At 39.0% G+C, this 11998-nt stretch overlaps 1 non-coding gene across 1 annotated transcript; it reads right to left on the reverse strand.

Annotated features, from left to right (window-relative positions):
- Positions 1-348: 348 nt before the first annotated feature.
- Trnas-cga (transfer RNA serine (anticodon CGA)) lies at positions 349-423 on the reverse strand. Its single transcript has one exon. It is a non-coding gene; the product is annotated as a tRNA-Ser (tRNA).
- Between the last annotated feature and the right edge of the window lie 11575 nt (positions 424-11998).

The raw sequence follows: 11998 nt of genomic DNA on the forward strand, positions 1-11998 counted from the left end.
CTCTTTCAATCCAAGTACCAGTTACATCAGAAAATATTAGATGAGGTAGATGGTGTAACGTACAGAGCATTCAGTGAAAGCGACGACATCCTCCCACCTGAAGAGGTAAAGAATAACACTGTCTTCATATTTGACGATGTTCCTGTTGAAAAGCAGGTTCAAATTCGTAGATATTTCTGCTTTTGTCGTCATATGGGTGTTGACGTATTTTATCTGAGTCAGACATATTCCAGGATCCCAAAACAGTTGGCGAGGGATAGCCTTCAGACAAGACAATCTCCAGAATGAGATTTTCACTCTGCAGCGGAGTGTGCGCTGATATGAAGCTTCCTGGCAGATTAAAACTATGTGCCGGGCCGAGACTCGAACTCGGGACCTTTGCCTTTCGCGGGCAAGTGCTCTACCAACTGAGCTACCCAAGCACGCCTCACACCCCGTGCTCACAGCTTTACTTCTGCCAGTACCTCGTCTCCTACCTTCCAAACTTAAAAGAAGCAGGAGACCTTCAAACTTATTTGGAAGGTAGGAGACGAGGTACTGGCAGAAGTAAAGCTGTGAGCACGGGGCGTGAGTCGTGCTTGGGTAGCTCAGTTGGTAGAGCACTTGCCCGCGAAAGGCAAAGGTCCCGAGTTCGAGTCTCGGTTCGGCACACAGTTTAATCTGCCAGGAAGTTTCAAGACAATCTCGATTTAAAACACATTTACCAGGCTCATGTAGGAACAGACAAGTCATAAAGCGAATTTGTAAAGATATGTTCAGATTGTTGGAGCCACTCACAATACGGGTTTCTCGTTATCGATGAAAGTCGGATATTGAATGACGGTAGGTATAGCCGGAACTTCCAGGAGTTTCTACGTACATAAACGTACAAAATGGCTGAGTCCGTCAGTAGGCACTACACCATGGACTAGAGGGAAGACTTGGTAGGCTAGTAAGGGAATTAAAGGAAACTCAGAAACTTCTTGCGCTTAACCAAAATCGGCTAGAGAATAGAATTAGCACAATTGAGTGGAAGATAGAAGCTGAAGTTGTTGTTATGGAAGAAGGAGGTGTAGGAAACAAGAAGGAGAAGAACAAAGCGTACATAAAACCACGTGATATGCAGAGCTCTGATTAGTATGCTCCGAGATATCGACAAAGCATAAAGTCATTCAGGCGCTCAAAGCAGTTCTAGAGAAATTACGTTTGCTGAGGTTGGGGCATCTGGATCGCGAGCAAACTTTTAAACCTGTTACCGATTCTATCAGTAAGATGGCTTCGCGTGATAATGATTCAGTCGCAGAATCCACCAACCAGTATGGGGCGGGTAAGGTAGATAGAACATTTGGTGTCAGCTGGGAGGTTCCTAAACTATATGTTTATCCGATAGCACAATACGCATCGGTGATACAGAGTTTAAAAGAACACCTGGCTTAGTGAAAATAATCTTCCTAAGGCCCTCAAAAATCTTAAAATGCTCTACCAATGATAGCAAAGTGTATAGTGTAATACTACAATTGACTGAACTGTATAAAAATCCTGATGGAACACTGAGAAACCCGCAAAACTCTAAATACACAATCATTATACAACCTTTACTCAATGAGCAATCTAAAAGCATTGGTGAGGGTGTTAGACTTTCAGCATAAAGGCGTGAGCAATCAACTCCCGCAGTATATATATTATGATGCACCGGATGAACTAATAGACGCCTTCGACTGTTGATGGCTTCAGCTGCTGCGGGCAATACAGCTCAATGTAATGAGGTTGTATCGATAACCTCAGAGCTTCGAGAGAGAGGTATCATCGAATAAGTATGGAGACGGTAGTTCGAGAATTGCACAAGCCAGCACGCAAAACATACCCTCACAAACATGATTTCATACATAGTACAATAAAAATGAGACCGATAGATGGTAGCTATTATTCACTCATGGACACAGTATATTTCCGCATTAAAATGCTGTACGCGAGCCAACAGAGGTTCATTGTAGGCGACTTAGTACGTATTTCAAAACACAAGACAGTGTTCCAGAAATTGTACTTACCAAACTTGTCAGCGGAGATATTCACAGTTTCCAAAGAGCAGAGAACGAACACTAGGACATATATCTTAAATGGTGGCAAGGGTGAAGAAATTACAGGATGCTTTTACACGGAGGAACTGCAGAAGAGTTCTGAGATAGATGTATTTCTCATCGAGCGCGTAATAAGACGTCGCGGGAACAGAGCGCTAGTTAAATGGTTAGGATTTCCATAATCAGGAAACAGTTGGATTGAGGCTGGCGAGTTATTATATAACAGGGAGCCTAGTCCTCTATCTCATCAGTAGCGTACCAGGCATGATAGGAGGCACACCATGAATTGCACATTCAGGGATATAATTTCTGTGGGCCTGGAACAAATCTTCAGAAACGCGGTGATAGAGGTATTAACCTAGTAGACGAAGCCCGCCTTGAACACGACCTCGCATATGCTGCAAATAAAAATCTCCCAGAACGCCACGTTGCCGACCAAATATTAGCCGATAAAGCTAAGCAAATAAGATCTCGTAATAGGTCAGCAAGTTGCTGCATTTGTAATTGATAAAACCATGTGTGGAAAAATTAAGTTGGGCTTGGGGCTGATGAATTTCAAACGAATTATGAATGCAGCGCGAACAGCTTTGGGGGCGAAGAAAAATAAACTAGGTTGTTTGAAAAACTGTATTCCCACATCGATGTGTGCAGATAAACGTGTGTTGAAGGGGAGGTGGGGGGGGGGGGCGGAAGAAGAAGAAGAAGAAGAAGACTGCAATTAAACCACCTGGGGTCGTACCACTACCAAACACATTAGGTGGAATTATTCCGTTCCTCGTTGCAGCCCTTGCAGCTCTGTCGGCGGTAGGTTCACTTACACGTGGGGCTGCGGCCGTAGACAAAACGGTCAAAAACGCACAAAATGCACATGCGCAACTAGTCACGTCATGAAAGCAGCAGTTATCGGAAACGGTCTCTACTTGAAACCATACAAGAAAGGACTATATGTCTTCATAAATTAAAAAAGTCCGTTAGTTATCCTACCTGATCGAGAGCTCACGAATAAAGATCTCGTTCATATTGTTGAAGAAAAACTTCAAATTCCTGGATTTCGTAGTGTCTTTATGCGGGATACATTACCGAAGACCATGTGGTGCACTAATGAGTGTCGAATTGTAAATTTAGATGTTGCTGGGGGTCCAGGGACCCATTGGGTGGCGTATATTAAGAAAAGTGCAAATACATTAAAATATTTTGATTCATTTGGGGATTTACAGCCACCTGAAAAATTACAGCCCTACTTCATCAGCAAAAGACGTGATTTCTACAATTTCCGCCGATATCAGGACTTTAACACATACCTGCGCGGGCATCTCTGCGTTATGTTCCTCATCACAGCCATGACAAATTAGCCTTCGCCTGCATCAGCGAATCTCTGGAATTCGCACTATATTTAGACCGAGCGCTGAGAAGTCTGGAATGCGCGTTTTCACATCCACACATATAAAAGAGCCATCATTGAACGCACATCCATCACTTGAGGTTAAGATGCAATGTCGTACACTCTGACTTTAAAGAGTGAGGATCAGTATTACTTGCAAATTACTTTCCGCCGATTGATTTAACTGCAGGGGACTGAAGTATTGTGCTGATTGGTCTGGAGACATATAACAGCATTCAAATTATCACAAAGAGCAACAATAAACTTCATGTGAAAACTGATGGTCGGAAGGAAGTTCCACAAATAGAACGTGGTGCCTACGATATTGATGATTTAAACGAAGTCTTAAAACAGTCAGGAAAAGGTATTGAACTACGGGGAAAGATTTATACCCTTAAATCTGAAATACGGAAGAGAGTACTACGATCGACTTTAGACAGTGAGATTCAATAGATCCACTGCTAGGTTTTGCAACGTATCGTGTTTTGGTGAAGGACGCGAGTAAATTTTACGCATCAGATCAAGCTGTAGATATAGTACCAGTCAGCACAATCCACGTTGAGTGCGATATTGCCACAAACTCATACGTCAACGATAAGTTGATTCACTCAATTTACGGATTCTTCCCTACTATCGGTACTGGGTATAAAATAGTTCAAGCCCCCACAAACGCTATATATCTCCCAGTGACAGTTCAGACACTGGATTACCTAGAACTGCGTATTGTTGACCAGAATAATCAGCTTGTTAACTTTAGAGGAGGAGAGATCATTGTACTCTTGCATCTAAGGCGAGATGGGAGTAAGGTATAAAGCTAGCACACCGAGCTCACAACCCGTCAGTGTATCGCTGAAGGGCAAGGTGATAACATGCCTTAATTACGAATTCCTTATTGCAGCAGGTTTAAAACCACGAAATGATGTCGCTCAACGTAACTCAGTCAGTAAAGCATTGTGTAGAGTATGATGATCGAATTATACGTCATAAATATCACACACACAAACTCTATGCTTCAAGCACATTTAACAAAAATGATGAAATTAGGATTGTTATCTAGCATCAGGACGCTGTAACATTGCTTTGCAAGAGCTTCCTGTATCTGGACTGTAAATGTAAGAAAGTTGACAGCACTGTGGTAACGCTACCGAAGCTCATGCGAAATGCTCTAGCATTCCTGTTTCAAGAGATACGTTATGAACTTAACGGTATAGAAATAGATCGCACATACAATGTCGGCATAGAATCAACCTTTAAGACGCATGTTTCAGCCTCAGCTTCTGATTGAAATTAATTGGAAAATGTGGGATTGTTCATAGATGCACCGGATGGTGAGGGGGGTTACAGTCGATTTACCGCTTGCGTGACACTAAAAATGCTCATGGGTTATTTTGAGGACATGCAACGAATTACTATGAATGTTAAACAGGAACTTATTTTGCTGTGGAGTGCAAGTGATGCGAATTCATTTGTTCAAACAGCTGCAGAGAATGTTCAAATAAAGATTAATAGTATAGTACGGAAAATGCCTCACATCATTGTTGCTGACGAGGAATGCTTGAAGCTCTTAAAAGTTCTGAATGCCAGCACCTATCTACTACAACCTTCCTATGATGGGAGCTTTTTGAGTACCCAGTCTTACCAACAGCATCCACACATACTTTGGCTATTCAAACATCAGTGCAGTTGGAAGCACCTTGATTCATCATAATAGCATATCTGACTGAAAGACGTGGGAATATATCTAAGGATTCAACTGAACTTGACCACTGCAAGTTAACTAACGCCAGAGTCTACCTGAATTCCGAATTCTACCCATACGAAAATCTACATCCACAGTGGGACAGCAATGTATACAGTCTTGACATGTATACGAAATTCCGAGCATCTTATTACGAAGGCGTTGAAAATGAAGAATGCCTACTTAGTCCACAGACTTTCAAGAAGCTAGCACCAAAAATCGTGATTGATAAGATTAAAAGCAGCCGACCAGTTGAAAAGGATAAAGTACTCTTCACCTAGGTTTCGATAGATTTAAATCTATCTTCTTCAGAAGACGGCCTGAGGACAATGAACATCGTAATTTATATTAAAGGTATGAAACATGAGTCAAGAATAAAGTTTAACATATATTAGGAGAATCTTGTATTACAAAATGTGAGAAGGATTCCTGGTACTTACAGTATTACATTAACATGGAGTGATATGTCCTTGTCGTTTTTACAAACATCTGCATAACTCCATTAGTGAAATAAAATATAGCCCTGAGAACAGGGTTTGTCAGACAAATAAAAATAAGAACATGGAAGTTGGAGAGCGCATAGGCGACTGAGTAAAATCGGCCAGCGTAGTAGCACTGCGGCCAGGGCAGGTGGCGCTCAGGTCGCGAACTATGTGCCGATTGGCGTACTGAAGTAACATGTAAAATATCAATATTAAATGCGTCCTTAGATAGAATGACAATAAATAAATGGAAAGCATTTATCACTCCCGTTATGACATTGTGGGAGCTATAGGAACAATAACGTAGATACATACATCAAAAAGGCAGGTGGCGCTTACGCCGTGAGTAACATGTAGTGGCATATACAGCCAGAATGTAAAAGTTATATTACCATAATAGTGAAGCACATAGAACGTATATAAGTCAAAACTTTAAGAAAAATCAATAATGGCTCTTAAGACATAATTACGAAATCTGGTCCACAATCCAGTTAATACACATTTTAGAAAAAGAGAAAATTACATGAGGGCCGATGTGGTGGCAGCCATACATCGTGAGAAAAACACATTATATAACAGGTAGTGAGCTGCAAGATTTGAAAGTGCATTATAGCTTCCTGAGGAAATAGACTACTGAGGTTACTCGCATTAATGTTATATATTAAATAGTACGGGTTTAAAGCCTTCGAAAAATTGTCTACAGGCAAGGTTCAGCTGATCATTCAGTATATTGCCGTCTTTGAGCTCTAGATGTTTAAAAATAAATAACTCTTCCCACAGATCTAGTCTCCGTCCTTTGACTTGTCTGTGTAGGATAACCGTGTCTTCTAACTGTTTAGGCGTATGGCCGGCTATCAAGAGGTGTTCAGCAAAAGTAGAGTTGTGAATATTCGTTCCTTTTTTACCTAATTGATGTTCTTTATATCGTGTTTTCACAGCTCTGCCTGTTTGACCAATATAATATGAGGGGCAGTTATTACAGGTTAGTTTGTAAATACCTGAATTAGAAAACCAATCGCTGGCAATCTCTACTGACTGTATCAGATTTCTTTTTAAACTGTTATCTGTAGAGAAGGAGACGTTACAGTTATATTTTTTTTATTTAGAAGACGTTTAATCCTATACGATATGTTACCCAAGAAAGGGATGGTAATAAATTTTTTAGTTTCTGTGGTATCTGTGGGGAGGTTATTTCTCAAAGTCGAACAATTTTGGGAAATTTTCTTATTGTGCAGGTAATCGATCATATTCTGGTTGTACCCATTATTAACCGCAATTGCTTTGACGACATTCAATTCCTTTTTTTGATCCGCAGGTGATAAAGGAGTGGTTACCATTCGGTGAATGGCGGAATGAAAAAATGCCAGTTTATGAGCTTTTGGATGAGTTGAGTCAGCCGGAATGACATTATCTGAATATGTTTCCTTGCGGATGATTGAAATGGAAGGTATTATCTTGTATAGAAATTGTTAAATCGAGAAAATTAAGTTCACGTTTATCATTTTGAAGTTGTTTTGTGAAGGAAATTTTTTCATGTAAACCGTTGAAAGTATTAAAGAGATGCTCTAACTCACGATCAGTGCCATCAAAAGCAATGAAAATGTCGTCAACATAACGTGCATAGCGGATTTTGTGGCGTAATTCTGAACTTGAATTAAAGAACGTTGTTTCCAGGGCGTTGATGAAAACCTCTGCTAGAATACCGGCGAGGAAGCTACCCATTGCTAGACCATCTGGCTGTACGTACATTTTCCCGTTAAATGTGAAACAATTGTATTTTAAAACGACCTTAAGCAAACCAATAAGTTCCGCAATTTGAGTCTCACTTAATTTTTTATGCTTAAGAAGATTCTCTTTTACAAGGTCTATGGTTTCATCAACCGGGACATTTGTGTAAAGGCTGACGATGTCAAAGGACACCAGTCTAGTATCAGGTGTACAACTTACAGATTGAATATTGTTAATTAATTCCTTACTGTTTTTTACAGAAAGTTATTTTCAAATGTGAAAGCATCTTTAATTTTAAAATGGAGGCGCCTAGCAAGTGTGTGATGTGGACTGCCTATACCATTCACTACAGGGCGGATCGGGTGATTGTGTTTATGCAGTTTGAACTGACTTCTGAGCACGGGTGGTTTCGGGTTCATATTTATAAGCCCTTTCTTTTGAAACTTATTGAACAGGCTGATGGAATTAGTTAAAGTACGCCGGATTTCATTTTGCAGTTCAGCAGTAGGATTTACAGTAACCCCAGTGATGTCGTTTTCCTCAAAAAACTTTACAGTCTTCTCTATATATTCATCTTTATAAGCCACGACAGCGGTGTTCCCTTTGTCACTCTTAGTGACTAAGGCATCGTGCTCTCTAAGTTTATGATTAATGCTTTTTACTATACTATATTCGCCCGATTGCCCATTAGGGGATAATTTAATTTCTTTTTCTATTATGTTGTTACATTCGTAGGCACATTTGACTTGCTCCGTTTTCTCTAATTTCAGAGATTCTAAACCGATTTTTAGATCTACAATTAGATTACAAATACCTGGATATTTATCGAGTTTAGCAGGCAAGTTAATGTAATACTGTAAGTACCAGGAATCCTTCTCACATTTTGTAATACAAGATTCTCCTAATATATGTTCAACTTTATTCTTGACTCATGTTTCATACCTTTAATATAAATTACGATGTTCATTGTCCTCAGGCCGTCTTCTGAAGAAGATAGATTTAAATCTATCGAAACCTAGGTAAAGAGTACTTTATCCTTTGCAACTGGTCGGCTGCTTTTAATCTTATCACGTGGAACCGTTGCTGTAGCGCAGCTATGTTTAAAATACTGAAATTCTTGCCTGCCGAGGTATTAAAAGCTGCATCCAGGTATATGGACATCAAATTAAAAATTGTGAAAGAAGGTATGGCTATTGACTTTAATCACCAGTGCCTAGAGAGAGACATTATCCCTGATTATGTGAAGGCGTACGTAAACTTTAAACAGTGTAACAGAGTTCCTTCTATTAAAAAGAAGCTAGTGCATTTAGTCATTTCGGAGACCACAGTAAATTTGTACAAGAAAAAAGATTTTCTGAATAGTGAAGCCTACTGTATTCGCCTATTTTTAACTAAAGCCTTTAAAGATCTTTGTAATTTTCAAATTGACCACCTGTGGAATAGTATTAATGAATGGCTCTTCAATCGTAAAGAAGTAATCAAGGCTAGACATGAAAGAAAGCTTTTGAAGTTTAGTAATAGGACCACAATTAAAAGTGATAATACAACAGACAATAGTGTGAAGCACCTATTTTACGATACAGTATTAAATAAAACCAATATTGCTTTTACGCAGGCTGAAAATGACTTGTTGTGTAAAGGCCTTAAATATAACTTGCCTGCTAAACTCGATAAATATCCAGTTATTTATAATCTAATTGTAGATCTAAAAATCGGTTTAGAATCTCTGAAATTAGAGAAAACGGAGCAAGTCAAATGTGCCTACGAATGTAACAACGTAATAGAAAAAGAAATTAAATTATCCCCTAATGGGCAATCGGGCGAATATAGTATAGTAAAAAGCATTAATCATAAACTTAGAGAGCACGATGCCTTAGTCACTAAGAGTGACAAAGGGAACACCGCGGTCGTGGCTTATAAAGATGAATATATAGAGAAGACTGTAAAGTTTTTTGAGGAAAACGACATCACTGGGGTTACTGTAAATCCTACTGCTGAACTGCAAAATGAAATCCGGCGTAATTTAACTAATTCCGTCAGCCTGTTCAATAAGTTTCAAAAGAAAGGGCTTATAAATATGAACCCGAAACCACCCGTGCTCAGAAGTCAGTTCAAACTGCATAAACACAATCACCCGATCCGCCCTGTAGTGAATGGTATAGGCAGTCCACATCACACACTTGCTAGGCGCCTCCATTTTAAAATTAAAGATGCTTTCACATTTGAAAATAACTTTTCTGTAAAAAACAGTAAGGAATTAATTAACAATATTCGATCTGTAAGTTGTACACCTGATACTAGACTGGTGTCCTTTGACATCGTCAGCCTTTACACAAATGTCCCGGTTGATGAAACCATAGACCTTGTAAAAGAGAATCTTCTTAAGCATAAAAAATTAAGTGAGACTCAAATTGCGGAACTTATTGGTTTGCTTAAGGTCGTTTTAAAATACAATTATTTCACATTTAACGGGAAAATGTACGTACAGCCAGATGGTCTAGCAATGGGTAGCTTCCTCGCCGGTATTCTAGCAGAGGTTTTCATCAACGCCCTGGAAACAATGCTCTTTAATTCAAGTTCAGAATTACGCCACAAAATCCGCTATTATGCACGTTATGTTGACGACATTTTCATTGCTTTTGATGGCACTGATCGTGAGTTAGAGCATCTCTTTAATACTTTCAACGGTTTACATGAAAAAATTTCCTTCACAAAACAACTTCAAAATGATAAAACTGAACTTAATTTTCTCGATTTAACAATTTCTATACAAGATAATACCTTCCATTTCAATCATCCGCAAGGAAACATATTCAGATAATGTCATTCCGGCTGACTTCACTCATCCAAAAGCTCATAAACTGGCATTTTTTCATTCCGCCATTCACCGAATGGTAACCACTCCTTTATCACCTGCGGATCAAAAAAAGGAATTGAATGTCATCAAAGCAATTGCGGTTAATAATGGGTACAACCAGAATATGATCGATTACCTGCTCAATAAGAAAATTTCCCAAAATTGTTCGACTTTGAGAAATAACCTCCCCACAGATACCACAGAAACTAAAAAAAATTTATTACCATCCCTTTCTTGGGTAACATATCGTATAGGATTAAACGTCTTCTAAATAAAAAATATAACTGTAACGTCTCCTTCTCTACAGATAACAGTTTAAAAAGAAATCTGATACAGTCAGTAGAGATTGCCAGCGATTGGTTTTCTAATTCAGGTATTTACAAACTAACCTGTAATAACTGCCCCTCATACTATATTGGTCAAACAGGCAGAGCTGTGAAAACACGATATAAAGAACATCAATTAGGTAAAAAAGGAACGAATATTCACAACTCTACTTTTGCTGAACACCTCTTGATAGCCGGCCATACGCCTAAACAGTTAGAAGACACGGTTATCCTACACAGACAAGTCAAAGGACGGAGACTAGATCTGTGGGAAGAGTTATTTATTTTTAAACATCTAGAGCTCAAAGACGGCAATATACTGAATGATCAGCTGAACCTTGCCTGTAGACAATTTTTCGAAGGCTTTAAACCCGTACTATTTAATATATAACATTAATGCGAGTAACCTCAGTAGTCTATTTCCTCAGGAAGCTATAATGCACTTTCAAATCTTGCAGCTCACTACCTGTTATATAATGTGTTTTTCTCACGATGTATGGCTGCCACCACATCGGCCCTCATGTAATTTTCTCTTTTTCTAAAATGTGTATTAACTGGATTGTGGACCAGATTTCGTAATTATGTCTTAAGAGCCATTATTGATTTTTCTTAAAGTTTTGACTTATATACGTTCTATGTGCTTCACTATTATGGTAATATAACTTTTACATTCTGGCTGTATATGCCACTACATGTTACTCACGGCGTAAGCGCCACCTGCCTTTTTGATGTATGTATCTACGTTATTGTTCCTATAGCTCCCACAATGTCATAACGGGAGTGATAAATGCTTTCCATTTATTTATTGTCATTCTATCTAAGGACGCATTTAATATTGATATTTTACATGTTACTTCAGTACGCCAATCGGCACATAGTTCGCGACCTGAGCGCCACCTGCCCTGGCCGCAGTGCTACTACGCTGGCCGATTTTACTCAGTCGCCTATGCGCTCTCCAACTTCCATGTTCTTATTTTTATTTGTCTGACAAACCCTGTTCTCAGGGCTATATTTTGTTTCCCTAATGGAGTTATGCAGATGTTTGTAAAAACGACAAGGACATATCACTCCATGTTAATGTAATACTGTAAGTACCAGGAATCCTTCTCACATTTTGTAATACAAGATTCTCCTAATATATGTTAAACTTTATTCTTGACTCATGTTTCATACCTTTAATATAAATTACGATGTTCATTGTCCTCAGGCCGTCTTCTGAAGAAGATAGATTTAAATCTATCGAAACCTAGGTAAAGAGTACTTTATCCTTTGCAACTGGTCGGTTTCTTTTAATCTTATCACGTGGAACCGTTGCTGTAGCGCAGCTATGTTTAAAATACTGAAAATCGTGATTGATTGTTCAAGACAGAGTGAGATAATTGAAACAGGGCCTTTAGATGTACGGATTGAATCTCTATCTTCAACAAAC

The sequence above is a fragment of the Schistocerca nitens genome, chromosome 4 (genome assembly GCF_023898315.1).
Source record: "Schistocerca nitens isolate TAMUIC-IGC-003100 chromosome 4, iqSchNite1.1, whole genome shotgun sequence".
Classification (NCBI taxonomy): domain Eukaryota; kingdom Metazoa; phylum Arthropoda; class Insecta; order Orthoptera; family Acrididae; genus Schistocerca; species Schistocerca nitens.